Source organism: Chlamydotis macqueenii, chromosome 4 (assembly GCF_036417535.1).
Source record: "Chlamydotis macqueenii isolate bChlMac1 chromosome 4, bChlMac1.mat, whole genome shotgun sequence".
Classification (NCBI taxonomy): Eukaryota; Metazoa; Chordata; class Aves; order Otidiformes; family Otididae; genus Chlamydotis; species Chlamydotis macqueenii.
Genome location: NC_141559.1, coordinates 77,685,080 through 77,705,214, shown reverse-complemented (window position 1 = coordinate 77,705,214; position 20,135 = coordinate 77,685,080).

The following is a 20,135-nucleotide window of genomic DNA, read 5'->3' as shown; positions in this document are numbered from 1 at the left end:
GCTCTGTCCTTACATATCCATCATTGCCTGGTATATTACCCAAGGGCAAAGATCTGACCAACTTCTAAGTAGGCAGTGTGCCATCGAAACAGATGGGTATAAATGGGGCAGCCAAGAAGCCATGTATGTGCATCTAGTGTGTTTAAGGGTTGGATTCCTAGTCAGGAACGTCGGAGCAGCTGTCCACCCTCAGTTTACGTGCCTATAGTTTAGGAGGATCTGCCATCACTAATCCAGCTTCAGAGCTGGCTTAACTTTCAAAAATTAAAAATAGCACGCACTGCCCCATATGGAGAGTGAGTCTTGACCCATTTACATCAAGGGGTTGTGTGGGTGAATGGAGAGGGGGGATAGCATCAAAGAACGGCAGGGTGGGGAAGTGCGTTGAACTCCATTTGTCTTTTTGTTGGGATCTGCTGTGATTCCTATCAAGGAATGCCTCCACACACCAGCCAGCTCTGACCAGGGTGCCCAAGGCAGGATTTGGGTTCTGCTGGAAGCTTTCTGTTCCTATGCATCGGGAAGGATCAGATTCTGCTATCCTATTAATCTCAATCCTACAGCTTCATGCTGCCCCATGTCAGCAGTGGCTCGATCTAGTAGTTCAAAATTGACATTTTAAAGCTCTGCATTCCCTGGACTTATACTTGAATCCTCCTGGTAAATGCCTAAGATCTGAATTTCAGATTCCACCATTGATGGATGCCTCGCTGAACCACTTAATCTCTGCGGGAGAGATGTGCTGGTGTTGCAGAAGTGTAGATGCAGTTCTTCACAGGGAAGAAATAAGGTTTTCCATGACTCTAATTATCACATTTTTAAGCATACATGGAGGCTCAGAGCTAGAACTAATATAGGATTTCATCTGAAAAAGGTCAATCGCTTGAAAACCTGCCTTAGATGTTTAGCTGCTAGAGAGGAATCCAGACTTGTAAGTTGGGGCTATGGCTTATATACTTCATAGATCACTTAAGAAAGGGTGTGAACCAGTCACCATATGGGGAGCCACCCTAATGAACCCCAAGGAAAGGCTAAATATTGGTCTGCGTTTGGAATCTTGCACCTCCTGAAACTTGGGGCAGTGATAGCCCCGTGACTAAAGCATCTCGATTCAATGCTCATCCAAAGCATAGAGATCCTTACATCTCAATCTATATGACATACATATGTGTAAAACATGACCAGATCCCAGGATTTATCCTCTTTCCTCCTTTGTAAAAAGTTATTCTCCAGTGACTGGGATATCAGGGGAAAGTGGCTGTACCTTTACATCCCAGCAGGTCTGAGTGGGAGCTTGCTCCAGTACCTCAGCTCAGAGCAGTGGTTGTCCCCTACCAGGTTTCAGTGTGAATTAGGTGCCTGGCAGAAAGGCTGTTGCTGGAAATGTAGTTGACAGTATAAGTCAAAATATTTAGGGGGAAGCTTTGGAGTTGTGGCTGAAGGACTCCGTGGACCTACATTTTGCACACAGGCACACCTTACATAGCTGGACTCTTTTGGAGTCTGGATTCACAAGAACACTGTGATCCTCATAGGATTTCAGCTTTAAAATCTTGCAAGGCATCTTTAGGTACACACAAAAAATTGACCATGAATTACCCAAACTCCTATTTTTCAAAGTGATTTGAGCTTTAGGGCATGGCTGCACAAACAAGTCATTGCAGAGTGCGCCAGGAGATGGCTTTATTTCACCTCATTGACTGTAGGTGACTCGTTTTTACCCATGATAGTGTGAGGTAGATCAAAGCAGTTTGGGTTAGCTGTCACACCAGAGCATTCCCACAGTCAGCCATCATGACGTGGCCCATGGTCTGTACACCTGGTTGTGGCCTTGTCCACATAAATGTGCTGGTATAGTTGTGACTTCACCCTCCAGAGTCATACAGATGCAGCTGGAAATTTTTTTTCTGTCATCTGAAACATCTTTTCCACCTTTCTCCTTCCCTGGTATTACTTATTTTCCTTTTTTTTTTTTTCCAGCATTGTAAAGTCCCATAAAGTGTGTGAATTTGGAGCTCATATGAGAGATACACAGCAAAATGTTGAATGTGTCATGGCATCTTCCAAGGGCCCCTGCGCACACCACAGTGTTATGTAGTATTTGCAGCTTACAAGCGACCTACTGGGATATGCCCACCACAGTGTGGTTCTCACAGCCATGAAAACTAGCACACCTGATTGTGGTATGTGAGTTCTCCCCAATCACGGGATTTCAACACATAGCCTACGAATAGCATGTGTCTCTATCAGTGTTTTCCCTGTTTTCCAAGAGAAGAGAGCATTTCAGGGTGTGTTGCTTCTCAGCAAAACAGTTCTATGCAACACTCACATCTTAACTTCTTTGGGGTGCTCTAGTGATGATAATTTGCCCTGTTTGTTTTAGTTGGTGACTTTCTTCCAATTCCTCTCAAATAATCTCAGTAAATTTTATTCACCATCTGCAAACACTGTGTGCTGCAATACAAACCAGGGAGAATAACTTCTGGAACTGCACACCTGGAAACAACATTATTAGCACCAAAACAATAAGCAGACTATAAAGAAAGGGGACATAACATGGATAAATGTTAATTTTGCAAAGTTATTGGGATATGTTAAACCATATGTTTAAATATGTTAAAACCTATTGTAACCTGTGATATTTTACATATTCGATATTTCTGTTCAGACGGTGCCAAGGCATCCTGAAGATGGACAAGAGCAAGGTTTTGGTAGACACCTAGTAACCCAAGAATGCAAGAGCTCTGCCAGCATATGATTTACCCAGTCTCCAGCTGCTGACTAAATAAAGGGATGGTCTAATTTGTGATATTCACTATGAAACTCATGTCATGTGAAATTCTTCTTAAAAACACAACTCACGGAATAAAAAACAAGGCAAGAGTGAAAATGAGTATGGTGTAAAAATGAGTGAGATGCATTATACAGGTTTGTGATTGTTGAGGACAACATATGAACTTTACTTGAACCAGGGATGGATACCCTCCTCTTCCTCATATTCAGTTTTTACCATTAGTCTGTGCTTCCCCTCCTGCTGGCTGAGTGGATTTCTGCCTCTGTTAATGAGAGCAGAGCACTGTCACCAGAAATGACTGTGAATCTCTCATTTTGGTGGGGTGTTTAGGACTATTTTCCAGAGGAATTATGACTTATTAATTTGGTAGCAGCAAGGGAAAAGTCAGAGTTATTCTCCACCCAGGCTGGAGTGTGGATGTCTGCAGTACCAGCCTGTCCTGCATCCTCTGGCTCCTGCTGGCAACATGGCTGTGCCAGTGTTGCCATTCCCTGCCATTCCCCAGCCTTGGCATCTGGAACACTCAGGTTTGGTGGATGAAGAAAAGGCCTCTGTTACAGTAAAGCAGAATAAGGCTTTGCTTTCAGGAGCTTTGTGGACTTGCCCTATTCCCCAGCCACTATAAGGCTCCAGCAAATACTTTGTGAGCCAGCTTTCACACTGCTTCTAGGAACACACGGAATATTCAACCAAAATGTCATGCGTTGTCTGCTTGACCTCTTGGCATTCGTTGACATAAGTTTACCTCATAGCTACTATTTTCCTAATAAATTCTGTTTAGGGTTTGTTTTTCAAGCTTAAATGGAAAATCCCAAATTGTGTCATGACAAAAGTAAACACTCCTACATGTTGAATATATTCTGTTTTCCATTGCTTTGCTGCCAATGTCTGGGGGTGAAAAAAGGCCCAAACAGGCTGAGTGTTGAGAGCATAGTAGAAGTGGGTGGCAGCCAACTTGGACTCTGGAGCTTCTGTGTTGCTGCAACAGCTGAGGCTCTGTTGCCCCAATCCATCCACAGAGGATCAATAATCAAAGGTTTATCCCTAACGGACAAATGCAGCTATCGCTGCCCTGATGAGATGCTGGAAGGAATGTTCTTCAGTGAAAGAAATATAATTAGCTTACACAATGCTGGACAGACCACAATCTGTTTTAAAAGGTGTGCATCTTGCACATCTGCATGCTGGACACCTCTGGACCATGGTGCTTGGAGAAGTGGTGGTGCAGCAGAGTTCCCTGTGTTTTTTTTTACCATCTGAATCTGTCTCTTCACAAGCCTGAACTCAAAGCAGCATTTCAGGGAAATGAAGGGATTAAATTCCAGAAAGGCCTTGGGAATAGGACTGGATGACAAAGTGCTTGAATTCAGCACACAGGCTTCACTGAGATGCTCCAAACTCCATCTCAGCTGCCACCTGACGCAGCAAGTGCTTAATTTTCTGCCAGAAAGTCTAAGCAAATCTGCCAAGCCCTGGCAGAGCTAAGATACCTGTAAATGTATATGAACCTCAAAGGATTCCTATATCACCCATTCTTCTCCCTCTCCTCCCTATGGACCAAAGTATCAGGGTATTTAAATAATGCAGCCTTTCAAGGTCAGGTGAGTGACTCTTGTGGCCCTGTGGAGAACCTCTCCTCCAGCTCATCTAAGCTGGGCTACCGCTTCACACCTTGGTTGCAAGGTGAGGTAGCCTTTAAGCTATTAAAGAAAAGGAATCCTACTGCATTTTTCTCATTTTCGGTTCACAGTTAAATATTTGTCAGGTCAGTGAGACAGGATGTCGTGGTTTAGCCCCACTCAGCAGCTAAAATACCACATAGTCACTCATTCACTCCCCCTGCAATAGGATGGGGAGGAGAATCAGGAGAGAAGGCAAAACTCATGGGTTGAGATAAAACCAGTTTATGAGAACAACAGAGGAAAAGAAAACAAAGATGGAAAACAGAAAAAAAGGCCACACCAGAAAATACTTAAGCACATAATATAAAATACAATAGCTCACAGTGGATCCTGATGGCCAGCTTCCTCCCAAGTAGCAGGAACCTCCCCTCAGCACCCTTCCCACTTTATGTCCTAAGCAAGATGTCACAAGAGATGGAACAGCCCTTGGGCTAATTTGGGTAAATTATCCCAGCTGTTGGCTAATTAGTAACCCATCCCAGCTGTGTCCCCCAGCCATAGGTGCCACCAGCTCCAGTTCCTCTCCCAGCTCAGGTGAAAATTAACTCTATCCTAGCCAGAACCAGGACATAGGGAGAGGCAAGCTGGAGGAGGAATATTGTCTTCAAATCTTGGATTCAGTCTCTACGTTTCAGGTGTGTGTATAAGAGAATTGGAGGAAAGGCAGACCAGCCTTGAAGATCTTGCAGTAGCAGAGGATTCACAGTTGAGTTGTGTACCTAACTGCATGATCTACTAAGATCTGCCTTCACATTTAAATGCAAGTTTTAAGCTGCAGAGTCTTTGTCTCGGGAATACTCCAGATCCAAACTGGTGTATGTAAAATCAGAATATAGCCTTAAAAGGCTGATTTTCTGAGACAGACTTTCTCTTCAGTTACACTATTTTTACCACACTAATTTCAGCGGGGAACTCCTCATTTACTCTATGAGGGAGGGGAGAATTATTTTCTCTGTATGGAGCCAACTTTGAGGTCTGACTGATGAACACAGGTTCAAGTATGCTGCGTCCTCGTGTCTGTAATTTACCGGACCTTTCCGACGAGGTAGGCTGACATCTAAGCTCTCACTTGTGACAAATCTCAGTGCAATTGAAATAAGTGACAAAACTTTTATCGATTTTCCCCTGGGAGTGATCTTGCTGAAAGCAATTAGACCTCCATAGCAGAAATACAAAAACATCTCAAACATTAATATGGTCCAGACGTTCCTGTTGAAATGAGAATCGTCTTGCAGAGACATCTTACTGGGAAGAAATAGAGGCAGCTTTGAGAAGGATTTACTCAATACTTTTTTTATATATGGGGAGTAACTGGAGGTGGAGGACTGAGTTACCTTCTCCAGCCCTGCAAAGGTGCCTGATTTCTCACAAGGTGAGCTTTCAGATGCCGCTTTCTCAAGCCAGGCACGGCACAGCTGAGTTTCCCAAAACTGCTAGTCACTTCAGAAATGTTTGGCTCTGGGTGCTGTTCTGAAAGCTTTTCTTGACACTCCCAAAGATAATATCAAGTCTGCCAAAAGCACCTTGGAGCCAAAATATTAACCTTTCATTTTTCATTCTGTCTGCACTGAGTTTAGTTGTGCTATTAGGTAAGAAGCGACTTGCTTCTGCTGGAAGCTGCTTTGCTCAAGCCTTGCTCAAGTGTTTTTGCAAGCAGAGAAAAACCAGCTCCCCACCACACCGACTGCTTAAGGAAAGCAGGAAGGTGGATGGCAGCTAAGGAGCTTTTTAATACCTCACGAATTTTGTCTGTTCTTTCTCTTCACTGAGTGAGCTGATTGGCATCCCAGACACATTCAATCATGCTCTGCAAAAAGACAACGTTTTAACAACTAAATGGCTCACTCACGTAAAAACTCACATTTTCCAAGAAAATATGCCAAACTGGGTTTGAGAATGTATGCAAATGGATCATGGGATATGTGTGATAATTTCATTACTTTGTGTGACACTTATTGTGAGGATAGCAACATGCTTTTGTGTATTAATGCAGTGACCAATCTATTTTCCAGAAATCCTTACCTTATGGTAGATAAGACAAATATAAATGTAAAATACAGGGTTCGCTTCATCCACATGCAAGTCCAGCTGTTTCCAGATGGAAAGCTGCCATAGTTTCACAGTTCATAACACCAGTGTGTAAAATTTTAGAGCTGAAATTGCATTTCTCCCACATACTGACTGCTGTGGATGTTGTCACAAGCTGCATGACGTTTACAGCTGTGTGGCTAGGTGAGTAAGGGGATGCTGACTTCACCTGTTCATAGAAGGTGTTCGTAGAAGCCTATAAAGCTATCTTGCCTCAGTGGCTTGACTCACCTTCACTTTTCTAGCTTTTCCCAAGTAAGAAGATCTTTCACAGCTGAGCTTCCCCCAGGCTGGATTTAGATGCTCCTTTGAAAAGCAAAGGAAGAGTTCATCAAACTGGGTAGGTGAGGGTGGTGATTGAACTGGCAAAAATCTAGCTTAAATATAAGCACATATCAGATCAGTTAATAATAATAATAACACAGATAATCCAGCACCAATAATGGCACACAGTTGAAGAAAACATGGAGTGTGGGATCAGGTGAGAAGAAAGCAACACTTAAACAGAGCTCCAGAAATAACCTGTTTAATGGGACAGAAGGGTACCAACTGATGAAAAAGTAACAAGAGAGTAACTATAAACACTAGGATTAAGGACGTATGAGAAGGCAAGAGGAGGAAGCTCAAAAAAAAAAGGGCAGCGTTAGGAAAAATGGTAACAGAGTCATAGAAAAGGAAAGTGGAAAACTGAGAGTGTAACAGGAGAAATTATGAGATCCAGGGCAGAAACCCAACCTAAAGGGAATGTACACCCCACTTCATGGCACAAAAGTCAGTTTGAAAGGGTTGCTTTGCAAATAATATATTATAAGAGACCTAAAATAGCAACAGTTTAGGATGGCAGTGAGCCACGTGGTCCATCTACCCACTGTATCTGTCCACCCTGGGACGTGTTTTCCCTCCAAACGGCGGGCTGACTCATGCTTTCATGTGTTTGCAGTTGCACAACAGCTTTTGGATTTCTGCGAAGCATGCAGACATTTCTTTTAACCTCCAGCCTTCGCCACTGTTTATGAGGTTTTGATGGTGGTGTTTTGCATGTTTGAGTAAGTGAGAGTCAGACCCCATGACCCTGTGGGCTGGAGGAGACCCTTCTCCTGGCTAACCCAGAGACTATTAGTTCCATGTAACGACGTAAATGTCCAAGGGCCAAATTCAGTGCCACTAGAGGCGATGGGAAGGTTGCCACCAGTTCAAACGGATCTAGGGCTCAGAGCCAAAAGTTTCCTTGAACCAAGATATGGAGACACTTGCACTCTGTCTAGCTCACGGAGGCTTGTGTTTTGTGATTCATTCCCCTTCTTCAGTATATCATGGAAGAAGGACGGCCATTCAATATGAACATCCACAGAATGTGTATCATTAACGTGAGACTTACACACTTTACAAATTAAATGCTCTTAAGAACTGAAGTCATTTAAAGCCAAATATGTTCCTCTTTAAAATGACAGCTCCTAAGCAAAAGGCTCTTGAAATTCAGGACTGAATTTACTCTTTCTTGAATAAAAGAGCCAGAAGCAGAAGCCAGTGGGATCCAGAAAAGTTTTTCCACTTCCAAGAAAAAAAGCAAGACAGAAAATTGAACAATATTTCTGCAGAGTGAAGAGGGGGCAGATCAGAGGGGACCCTCACTGGACAGTCCGGGGTGCTCGGCTGTGGGCCAGAGGAGAGCTGGCAAGGTGGGAACATAGGAAACAGCAGCTGCCTGACAGGGTGGGAAGATCAGGTAGTCAGGGAAGTTTGTGTCTGCAGCAGGTTTGCCTCCCTGAAACCTATGAAGAATAATTCAACCAAAGAAAAAGAGGAAAAAAAAAAAAGCAAGAAGAGACATTCAGAAAAAAAAATAAGAAAACAAGCCAAAAAATCATTTGCAAGAAGCAATTTTATTTGGCTTCCAGTTCTAATGCCTTTTTTTTTTTTTTTTTTTTTTTTTGCGTTGGCTACTCTTTTCTTTGAGCACTCTGAGCATCAGTAAAACTCCATTTATTTCACTAGCTTGTGCATCAGGCTAATTATATTCTGTGCAGATCATGCTTGGACTTGACAACCCAAAAGGGACAGCTAGAACTGGATTCGTTAAAAAGAGTTTTCCATTTTATAGCACTATAAAAAATAATGATACAATTCAGTCCCAAACTCACAATAACCAAATTTGTATGGCACAAAATCCTTTCCTCCAAATTTGGGCTTCCTAGTTGAAGCTTCAAAGATTTTCCTCTGCTGTATTTTCTCTATTTCTCCATTAGTCTCAGAGGACATCATGTTACTGCGTGTATAAAGATGTCCAGAATGAATTAGTCAGTAAAATTAAATTATTTTTTTTTCAGCCAGCAGTAATGCCAAGGGTTGGCCAAAACTGCATAATGAATTCAGGAACATATTGATTTAAAAATAACATTTAATTCCAATATAATATTGCTCTGAGGCCCCTTTCAGTGCGATACTTTAAAAACATAAATGTAGGCAGTGCTGGCCTCGAAAGAATTTATGTGCTGGAGGCTCTGATCCTACCGATATAAATCTGTGCCTAGATGGAGGACTCTTTATCTTGCAGAAAGTTCAGTACCGCTAATGATTATTGAGCCAGAAATGACCCCACTTAAATCTGGGTTCCTTGGCTGAGTTTGTGAGGCTGACAACTCCCCTGATTTGTAAACAGAGCGAAGAAAGCTGCTCCTGAACCAAACATCCATAATGGCACTTTTATAGCCAGTTTTTCTGGTTGCAGCTGTGCCATAAATAACCCGAGATAGCCCTCTTTAATAATTGTTGAAGAACTGGAAGCATAACTAACAATTTCCGAGTAAGAGGACTCTCACTTCTAACAGCATGGAAGAATATAAGAATTCAGGGAGTGACTGAGAAATGTCATCCCACAACTGTGTACTCTGGCAGTTTTCCAAAAGTGCTCTTCGCTGGCCTAGCGCTGCTCCATTTATATGTATGTGCCACTCAGATATCGCCACGGGAGCAGATTTTGCCTAATACAAGGTTTTTTCATAAATCCTGTCCCTAAATGTTTTCTGCATACTTTTTGAACTGATTACATGAAAGCATGAGCAGCATCCCCGGATTCCGGATTGCCCCTGAGCAGAAGCTGCCCTGAAGTCATCAGAACCTTTATGTATGAAAGATATACCCCCAAAAACCCCGTCCTCTCTACATGTGCCTGTAAATATGCTTGAATATGGGGGAAGGTTGCCTCTGAGAAGAGCAGACTCCCTTGAGTCCACAGCGATGCAACCACCAAATGGCAAGACCATAACAAAAGTGTCCCAGAGGGAACGTAGACCAACGAGGTCTCCAATAGACTCAAAGCTGAACCACAAACTTGTTTCAGATAGACCAAGAAGAAATCTCCTTGTAACAAAAAACTTTTGTTAACTTGTTACATAGCTGGATCTGAGGACAAAATTTACCAGAGGTGGCTGGAAAGGGATTTATACCAGGTATGTATTAGCATAGCACCAAGAGGTCTCATTTTAAATTCCAGACATTGGGATTTAAGTTGAAAAATATTCATGGTACCTTCCCTCTTCACTTTCCACTAGTTCTTTGACAGAAAATCTTTCTCCTCCTGAAAAGGACTATCAGCACAATTCCTTTCTGTCCCAAATATTTGTTGGAATGACTTCCAATTTCAGAAACCAAAGAAAAAAAAAGTCATTATAGTTTTCTAATTAATTAATATTAACTTTGATATTAGCCTTCCCGATGAGCAGCACCCTGTCTTACAAAGGGTAAGCTTTCTTAGCTTATGATAAGGAAACAAGTTATTTAACCAATATATTTTCCAGTGTACGTGTTCTTTGGCAGAAACTTTAAATTGTCTCTTTTGAGCGTGTCTATGTCTCTCTGCGCAGATATGTGTGTATGTGTAAGTGTTCCTGTTTCGGAAAACAGAGTCGTTGGACATGGATAGGAATGTGTCTGGCATCTTTAGAAGAAAGACTCAGAAGGAAATCAGTATTTGAGCGAGTTTTGCAAGATATCCAGCTCTGACTATTTTGCGGTTAACTTTCCATTCCAAAATTGCTAATGGTGAGCTGTCCAGACCATGTCTCTTACCAAAGAATTTTGGAATCGTGAGAAAACAATGAGTTAGCCGTTAGGAAAGATTAACCTCCCAATCTTAATCCTTCCAACTATCGCTTTACATAAAAAGGGCATTCATGTCTAAATCACTGCTAAAGACTCTTGGATAAATTTCTCTCTAGCCTAATTCCACTGAAACTGTCACTGCTACATCAAATACATGGTGATTTAATGTGAGCTGGCTACAGTTATTATTGCAGTAGTGTCAGAATTGCCATCTAATATTGGAGTGCTGTGAATGCTACTACACACTGTATTTACATAGAGAAAAGTTAAAAGCTGAGCAGGCAAGACAGACAAAGAACCGCAAAGAAAGGGAATACTTTTATACTTCAGGCAATAAAGACTCAAACTAATAAAATGATTTGCCCACAAATGTATAAAGAATTTGGGAACGAATGTGAAGTAAACTCAGCTTTGCTAAAGCCCACACTATTCCTCCCTATTGCTTTCTGAAGCACTTCAGTGTTTAATTTATTGCGGAAAGGGCAAGCTACCCATCTGACTTCACCAGTGCATCCGCAACCAGAACAAAATGTAACAATTCAGAATAACTGAATAAACAGTTTCTCAGAATAAGTCTGCTGGCAATCCCTTGTATCAATAATATTTCAGGCCTAGGAGCAAAAAGGTGCTTAGTGCCTGTCACTTACTCAGGCATTATAATCCCGGCTGCTCTCCTAAACAGGACATAGAGTCCTCAATGTATTGGTAGTTGTCAGGCTCCAGATTTTAAAAGATAGAAATAAAGTCCTTTATCAAGCTGATTAAATAAAAAAAAAAAAAGCAAGCAACAAACAAACATTAAAAAGCTAGCACTGTTTTTTTCCAGGAACCTACCTGGTAAATATGTGTCCAGTCACCATCAGTGCTAAACCTGTCACCTGTCTGGTGACATAAAGTTGGCAGTTATGACCTTGACATCCTCTATCCTTATTGTTGCATAAAAAATCTGTGCAATTTAGTCTGTGATTGTGTAACGTGTGGCTGAATCCTCATGCAATGGCAGCCTCATGCCAGCAATGCTGGGGTTTGGCTGCTCCAGATCTGGTGGCAAGACAGCAGCCAACTGTGGTAGTGTATCACCTACACATGTCCATCCTGTGAAGTTTGCCTGTTTTCATCTGAAAGCAGCTTTCAATTAGCACATGTTGGATAGGAAAAAAATGCCAAAAAAAAAAAGTCCACCTTGCCCAGGTTTGGATTCTAGGCTGCTATCAGTAGTTTGGATGATGCTGAGCCCAAGAACACATGGGACTAATACTGACTGCATTAAAACCATCACAGAAATGCAGACTTGTGCAATAGGATGCATAGAGCAGCATGGAGGGATGCAAACCTTATGCTGCTGCCTCTGCAAAGGGAAATTTTTGGAGTGAAGGCTCAACAGCTGTGACTAGTCCAGTTGCAGATATGCCTCTGGCACCAAGTGCTGCGGTTCCTTAGCCAGCACAAGTGGTCAGCTCTGTCCTTGACAAGAAAAACAAGCTATGAGTGGGGGATTGACAGCTTGCAAGTGTTATGGACAGAGGTGAAGGGAGACATTTTTGGCATTCTAGAGCCTCTGCATTATTGCAGTACACCAACTGAAATCCTGCATAAAGAAAGAAAAGAAAGGACCATCTTGTTCTTAAGGGCCGCTGTGTTACTGTTGTAGTTTAGCCCCACAGTCTCTCACTCACTCCCCCCACCCTCTGAGGGAATGGGAGAGAGATAATACAACAAAAAGCACTGAGGTTTGCGATAAGGACAGGGAGAGATCACTGAAGTTACCATTACAGGCAAAACAGACTGACTTGGGGAAAACTATTTTTTATTATTATTATTATTAATAAAACCAAAGCAGAATAATGAGGAAGACAACAAAAACAACTTCCTCCCACTCATCCCTCTTCCTCTCTTAACTTAATGTCAATTATATCTACCTCCTTCCCCCACCCCGAGCGGCACAGGGGGAAAGAGGGAATGTGGGTTACGGTCAGTTCATCCCACATCGCTTTACGCTGCTGCTTCGTTGTCGGAGGAAGAACTCCTCACATTCCTCCCCTGCTCCGTTGTGGGGTCCCTCCCACGGGCCACAGTCCTTCGTGAAACTGCTCCGGCATGAGACATCTCTTCCACGGGGTGCAGTCCCTCCAGAACGGCTGCCCCAGCGGGCCCTCCATGGGCCACAGCCTCCTTCAGGCCTCCACCTGCTCCAGCGTGGGGTCCTCCACGGGCTGCAGGTGGATCTCTGCTCCTCCGTGGACCTCCATGGGCTGCAGGGGGACAACCTGCTCCACCATGGTTATCACCACAGACTGCAGGGGAATTCTGGCCAGGAGCTGCATTACTCCTCCCCTTCTTCTTCACTGACCTTGGCATCTGCAGCCGTTCCTCTCACAAGAAATTCTTCACAATCAGATCAGGCAGATGCCTCTGAGGATCTCTTCACTTCTCATCTCCTCTCCACTTCTTGCAGCCGGGCTGGGCCGAGTTGGGCCCAGTCGGCTGCCCGGCGCGAGGCCAGAGGGTGAGGGCCACAATGCCCACAAGGTTCACGCCTCCTCCTCTCTGCCTCTGCTTCTGCTTCTTCACTACCAGGTCCATCTGGTCACGTACCGTGTCTAGTGCCTTGTCTGCATCACACAGCAGGGCAAAGCAGAATGACCTTTCAGGCACTTTGGAAGAGGCCATAAAACATCTGCACTCTTCAATTGCCAAATGCAAGATTTGCAATTGTGAGGGTTATCTTAGTAGGCAATTCCTGTGTTCTAAGATTTTGAACACAAATGAAGGCAGCTAATGAGTATTCAGAGGATTGAAAAGGATTTAAAGGTCCTGGGCAACTGGCTCCAGGTGGCCCTGCTTGAGCAGGGGAGTTCAACAAGACAAACTCCTGAGGTCCTTCCCAACCTCAACCAGTTTGTGATTCTGTGATTGACCAGCTAGAAGACTCTTGTGTGGTTTTACAGCTACCAACCGTGCCGTGTTAGTGCCCTGATCCTGGTGAAGGTGTCTGAAACCTCTTTATACTTGAGACTATTTTGGGAAATAGCACAGCAGGGCTTGCTCCTTCTTCTGAAAAAAAAATAAAAGACATTTCATGCACAATACTGCTCCCCATCTTCTCGCTCACACCAATGAGGGGTGTTTGAGCAACGATCTTCCTGGATGCAGAAGTAACTTCTGTGATATAAAGGGTGCTGTCAGCATGCTCTTGCCTTCTTAGGAGGTAAAGGTGAAACAACAATCTTTTTTTTTCCCAGGATGGGCTATGTTTCCTAGTTCCCTCTTGCTATGGGTGTACCTGCTTTGGGCTGCTATGCTCACTGCAGAGTGTCTCCAGCTGCAGAAATATCTGTTGTGACAGCAGGACTAAGGATGTGTCAGGAAGCACAGGAGATAAATGGCACAGCACCCATGCTAACGCTCTTGCTGATAACGTAGCCGAAGAGCCCATTTAGCTCGTTGCCGGATGAAGCAAATCAAAGAAGGCAGCTTTGCTAGGCGATGTACGCTACTTTGTCAACAAAAAATATCCAGATGGGAGTTTATTTTGCTGCATCAGTTGATGTTTTTCAAAAGAATCAGAAAAATTGATTGATATCTTGACTGCTGTTTTGAATTTCTTATTGTATTTGGATGCAGTGAGCAGGGTTGCCTGGCCAAATGATTTCTAAGATGGTTATTGTCTGTTCAAAAAAAAAGGAAGAAAACCAGAACAAAACAAAGTGTATTTAATTTTCTGGAGCTATTACCATAATCTGTGCTACAATTACACTCCCAAGTCCTTTGTAGTGCAACACTTAGGCATTCTGGAGACCATCCTCACCCTCAAAAGGGCAAAGACACATTAAATAGCTCCAGGAGGACGTGACTATGCCAAAAACAAAGGAAAAGTCTGTTACAAAACCAAAAATGGATCCAATTTTAGCTCAAAACCTTAACATCATTATTACAGTTAAGGCTGAGGACCTGTTAAATATTATGGATGTCATATATACACATATGGAGCTATAGGCACATGCGAGCTTTAAATATAGATGACCTACATTCACAAACTGGAATGACGACCATTTCATCTGCTGGCAGTGGTTGGGATGAAGTACTATCATCCACCGCAAGATAGATGACCTCAAATCCGCAAGCGCTGCATGACATGTCCCATCAGAGCCGCGATGCTGGTGAGGCTGACGCTTATGCCTAGCACAGGACATAAATGACTTTCCTGAAAGCACGAAGGCTCCTTATCTGCTCAAAGCCAGCTTTAAAAGCCTGGAGCATTAGTTAGTAGAGATAACCCAGTGTATAAAATTTCCGTATGTAGTTCAATAGTTGATTTATTTTTATTACTCCCTATGAACTACACAGCCAGAGGAGGTTGATGACTTGTCTGGTCAGTCCTCTGGGCATAGCTTGGGCTACTGATCCCCTCCAGCAGTTCCTGCATCAAACCCAACAACAATAGACAAGGAAGTGTCAGTTATCAAACAGGCTGAAAACACTTTCCATTGTTAAGTAAAGGATTTCCTTATGATTTCCCATGCCAAATAATAAATTGTAAGTTATACTGTGTGTGCCATGACAGTTCAGGACTACTGTGAAGACAATTAATATTACAACTGAATGATATCTTTGCCATCTCCAGTCACAGCTGGCTCAGGACTATCCTGCACTAGCTGCAAGGCTGAGTTTAACTCTTCCCCTTCTCCTTCTCATTCTCCTTCCCTGGGCCTCTTCTCCAACTGGAAGAGATAGAAGGGGAAAGGAGAATATGGTATTTCGCATCTGGATATGACAGCTGTCATGAGGGACAGCTTTGCTCTCCCGGTGAGGAGGGCTTGTCCTCCAGCTGGCAGAGCCGTGGCACAGGCTGGTGGGATCAGGCCATGACCTTTTCCATTTCACTGGAAGCAAAGAATGCAAACTTGTTCACTGCATCATAAATACAGTAAGTGTTATTGTGTTATGTTTTATGGGATTTTTTTAACTTTTCTTCCCTCCAGTGGCTGGAAATGGCAAATGCCCATGAAAAGAAGGGGGATAGTAGGGGAACCCAGTTCCCTTGGGTGAGCTGTCCTACGTATGTACAGGAAATCAAATGCAGGAATTATTGCATGCGAGACTGTTAAAGAAGTGACAGGGTTATAAAACAGGTCTTTCAACTGCCACCCATTATGGACATTCTGATTGTAAATGGCCTCATTTTAATACAAATCTGCTGTCCCATATTACATTTGTCTTTTTCCATAAACTAGAAGTTGGCAAAGATTTACAAGAAGGTAATTTCCCTCCTTGTTATTTTAAATCATTTATCTCCTCTCTGAATTTCAAAATGAGAAGAAGAAGAAGAAGAAGAAGAAGAAGAAGAAAAACCCACCGGTTTGGTAGAGTTTATTAGGTTGCAATGGTATAATGGCTTCTGTTCTTGGGCTGATGAAATGTCCATGAAAACTCTGAGGGTCTTTTTAAACGTACCCTAGCTTTCATGAAATGGATAGTGTGGTGTTATAGAAGTAGAACATAAAATCTTATTATGCTTGATGTGACTAATTTATTACATAAGTTCTGCACTCCTGATCTGATATTCCACCATTTGCCACGTGAGATCATAGCACACACTGAAAACGAGATGGCTTGTTTCTAAGTAAGTGACAAGGAAGCAGTTTGATATTCAGATCTTTAGTTACTACCAGGAATTTTGATTATGCTTTCCCTTCTCTGCCTCTGCTTTTCTTCCTGTGATCAAGGCAACAGACAGAAAGATGTCTCAAGGCCATCTGCAGAATTAGATCAGAGATTACAGTGTAAATAGGTAGACGTGATACCAGTAAATTTAATTAGTTTTGAAATAGGTAAAAGGAAATCAAGCTCATAGCCCCATCAATGAAATCATATTCCAGAGACATGCTCGTTTGTGCTATCTTTTTTTTCCTGAAATTTATCTGAATTTGCTATCGGCAAATCAAAAGCTGATTTTCCAACCTTAACACCAATTCTGATCTAAATCCTTTTTTCACTTGAAGCCAGAAACAAAATATAGTTTTAAATACTGCTGCTCAATTTGTACCCTGGCAATTAGTGTTTCATCTGGCTCTTCCAGTTCTATTCATTATTACTTCAGACTCTGTAAATGCACAGGACAAATCCCCTGAGTGTTGCTTTTAAGTCAGCAAATTCAATTTGGGTTACTCTATGCAAACTTTGAAGCTTCATTGGAGCCAGTCGCTAGGAGCTGCTCATACATTGCAGAGGCTTAGTCTTGATTTTGCAAAGTGCTTTTGTGTAATCAGTCAATTACAGCTGTGACCGGTGATCCATATCAGCAATTGATAGCAAAGTGCAGGATTGGTATGCTTGGAATCCAGGTTTCAGTCTTTCTGGTTAGGTAGCAATTCTTGAACAGCATCCATTTCAAAAATTTTATGTTGATTTCTTCAATTTCTTGACTACAAACACTTGTCATCAACTCTGTATTAATTATAGAACTTCAGCATAGTGTTTCTTTTAACATTTCCACCTACCTTTGCCCTATTAAGAAATCCTTCCCCCGTGGTTTTCTATAACATCATCTAGAAGGGGAAATAAATGCACTGATACAATTGCAGTCAGTTAACAACCAAATCTTGCCGCTATAGCTGAAAGTCTATTTGTTTAAACTCTGAAATGGTGTAGTTAGATTGTTTTATCTCTTTGTACAAGCATAACTTTTAAAAGAATATTAAAGCACAGTAAATTTGGAGTTAGCGGGCACTTATTTAAAAGCCACATATTTAACAAGACACTTTAATAGCTGCAGTTCTTTGCGAAAGAATAATGGAATAAAAACTTCAGAGGTTAGCATTATTTTATAATTTCCCCTTTCAATGACCTCCTTAGATCATGTTTGCTGAGATCTTTGTTGGTATAAAACACTTGCACGATTGCTGACAATAAATGTTGGATGCAAATACTTTCTCCAGCGCTTACAATGCCATTAATAGCTTTATTTGCAGTTGGTAGTGACTGCCATTGCCTTTAATACTGAAATCTGATGAAAGTAAATTGAAGTCAATTTGGATTAAATATTACTAATTCATGTTTGAGAGCAGTTTTGAGTACTCGTGAGTTTAATAACAGAGGAGCCATAACAGCTTGAGCAGTTGTGAGCCATGCGCGGGGGTAAAGCGACTTCCACCTTGGATTAATCCCTCAGGTTAAGATCAGGAAGGATGGCAGTGTGAGTACAAACCAGCTGGCACTATTTGGTCTAGGACTCAGAGATTGCTCCCTAAAAAGACTGTTTAGCTACATTTTCCCATAGACAGCAGGACTCAGGCACAGAGATGTTCATGAGGACGTCTCACTGCTACCCACAGAGCCTCGGGGACAGATTGCAGCACTGAGGTAAGGTGCCTAACTGCGCTGTTCCCTGTCTGAGCATGGGGGAGACAAACCCTCCATGGAAGTGGCTGTCAAGGAGGAAAAATGGCACCAGGAGGAACAAGGAGGGGGACATGCCTGAACCATTTACAGAAGCCAAGCACCTGCGTGGGTGCAGCAGAAACTGTTTTGTGCTTGGAGAAGGGAATTTCCTGGGCTTCTGCCACCAGCATTATTTCTGCCATTTCAACTGACTACATCAACTGTTCTCCAAGCAGGAAATAGGTTCTCAGGTCTCCCCCCTGAGAACCAGGTCCTTCCACCTCATCCGTGTACAGAGCTCACCACTCCACTGCCAGGCAATAACCATAAGAGTTGGCTTTGCAGCACCCCACCTTACAATAAAGGTCTCTCTGGGAAGGATGCATGCAGGTCTGCAGTGTCCTCTTCCTCTTCCCCTCGAATATAGTCTGGTGTTGAACAAACTCTGCATCACCTTATGAGGCAGCTGTGCCACGGGTCTGATACCCTGTGTCACATCACCCTGTCCTACTGGCTTTGCACCAGAGCTTTCTTGTGCATAGGTGCCCTGGGGCACTTCCGGCACTTTGTCAAAATAATTTAAGCACTTGAACTCAAAAGGTAGCTGGGTTAAGCAACTGGGCACTCTGCATGGGGAGAATGGCATTCAGGCCAAAGCAGAGTAGCGTGGAAGAATCACCTCCTTTTTGGTGCTGTTTGCTTGCCTGTCCCTAGGGACCTGGGTTGACTTCGGTAGGAAGGGTGCGGGCATATGAGGACACCTCTCTTGGGCTCACATCCATCATCTCCTGCTTTCTTGGGACATGATGGATCTCAAGAGAGATTTGAACCCACAACTCGTTTCTGAGCGAGGGACCTAATCAATTGGGGCTTAAACAGAAAAATGGCACCCTCCTGTGGCAATGACTTAAAAAAAAAAAAAAGAAAATAATTGTGAGTGTATTAAGTGCAGGGTCTAATTGTATCGGCATGTGTTACCCATGTGCATACCCATCAAAGGAGGTTTCACAAGGGATGAAGGTTCCCCTCTGCTAAGGCAAAAAAAATTGCCACTGAGTGTGGGAGCTGGGAAAGTGCAGGCAACAAACCAAAGCAGAACCGTGGGCAAAGACCCTCCAAGGTCAGGCAGGGATGCCTACGGCAAGTTTGGAGGCAACTATCAGCTGCGCGGAGCCACTCTGTATCCCAAAGTCCACGTCCGGCCAGCTTCAAGAGCCTACATCCTTTTTTTGGACTTGGCTCTTTGTCAAAACTATAGGGTACAGTGCCTGCATGGACTTCAAAGGAAGGATACCAAATGTGATTTGGCCCAGACTGTTATGACCATTTATTGCTAGTATCTTTCTCAGATACTGCTGCCAAGGGTTAAAATGTTTACATGCCCCTTGATTTTAAATGGACTGGGTTGCATGTCAAATGCCAACGAGAGAGACAGCTGGAGTATCTAAACCAAGAGCTTTGATCTTGGTATCTGTAAAAAAGAGGTCATTTGGTCTCCCCAGGAAGCACAGACATTTAGAAGGTCCCTGTACAACTCATGCAAGTATTTTATTAACAACAATTTCTATTCACATTTAGGTAGGTTGTGTTACTACTTACTAAATACATCCTATATATATATATGTATGTGCAGAGATATGTATGAATATCTGTATGTCTGTGTGTATATATATCTACATTCTTTATATGCAAAGTTGTGTGCCTGTGTGATTATCCGTGTGCTTTCTGCTGCCCAGTATTTGTGTACAGACATATTAATCTATCTAACTTACTTGCAAAACAATGACAATAATGTAAACGTTATGTTTTATCTTTAAGTCAGTGTTTGCAGCAATAACCTGAATAATTCATCCGTGTGCGAATCGTTGAGTAACACTGTAATTGTAATATGGGTACGCGGCATTTTCAAGAAGATGCAAGCGTGAAAACACAGACTTCATAGTGCTATAATCACGTCTGACATTGATTCAGAAGAGAGGAATTCTAAAATACAATATTGCACAGGGGAAATATTTCTATTCTTTTAGTGGAGGATTTTGTGGTTAGTTCGCAATGCAATTAAAATAGCCACCAGATGTTTGTGACTTCAG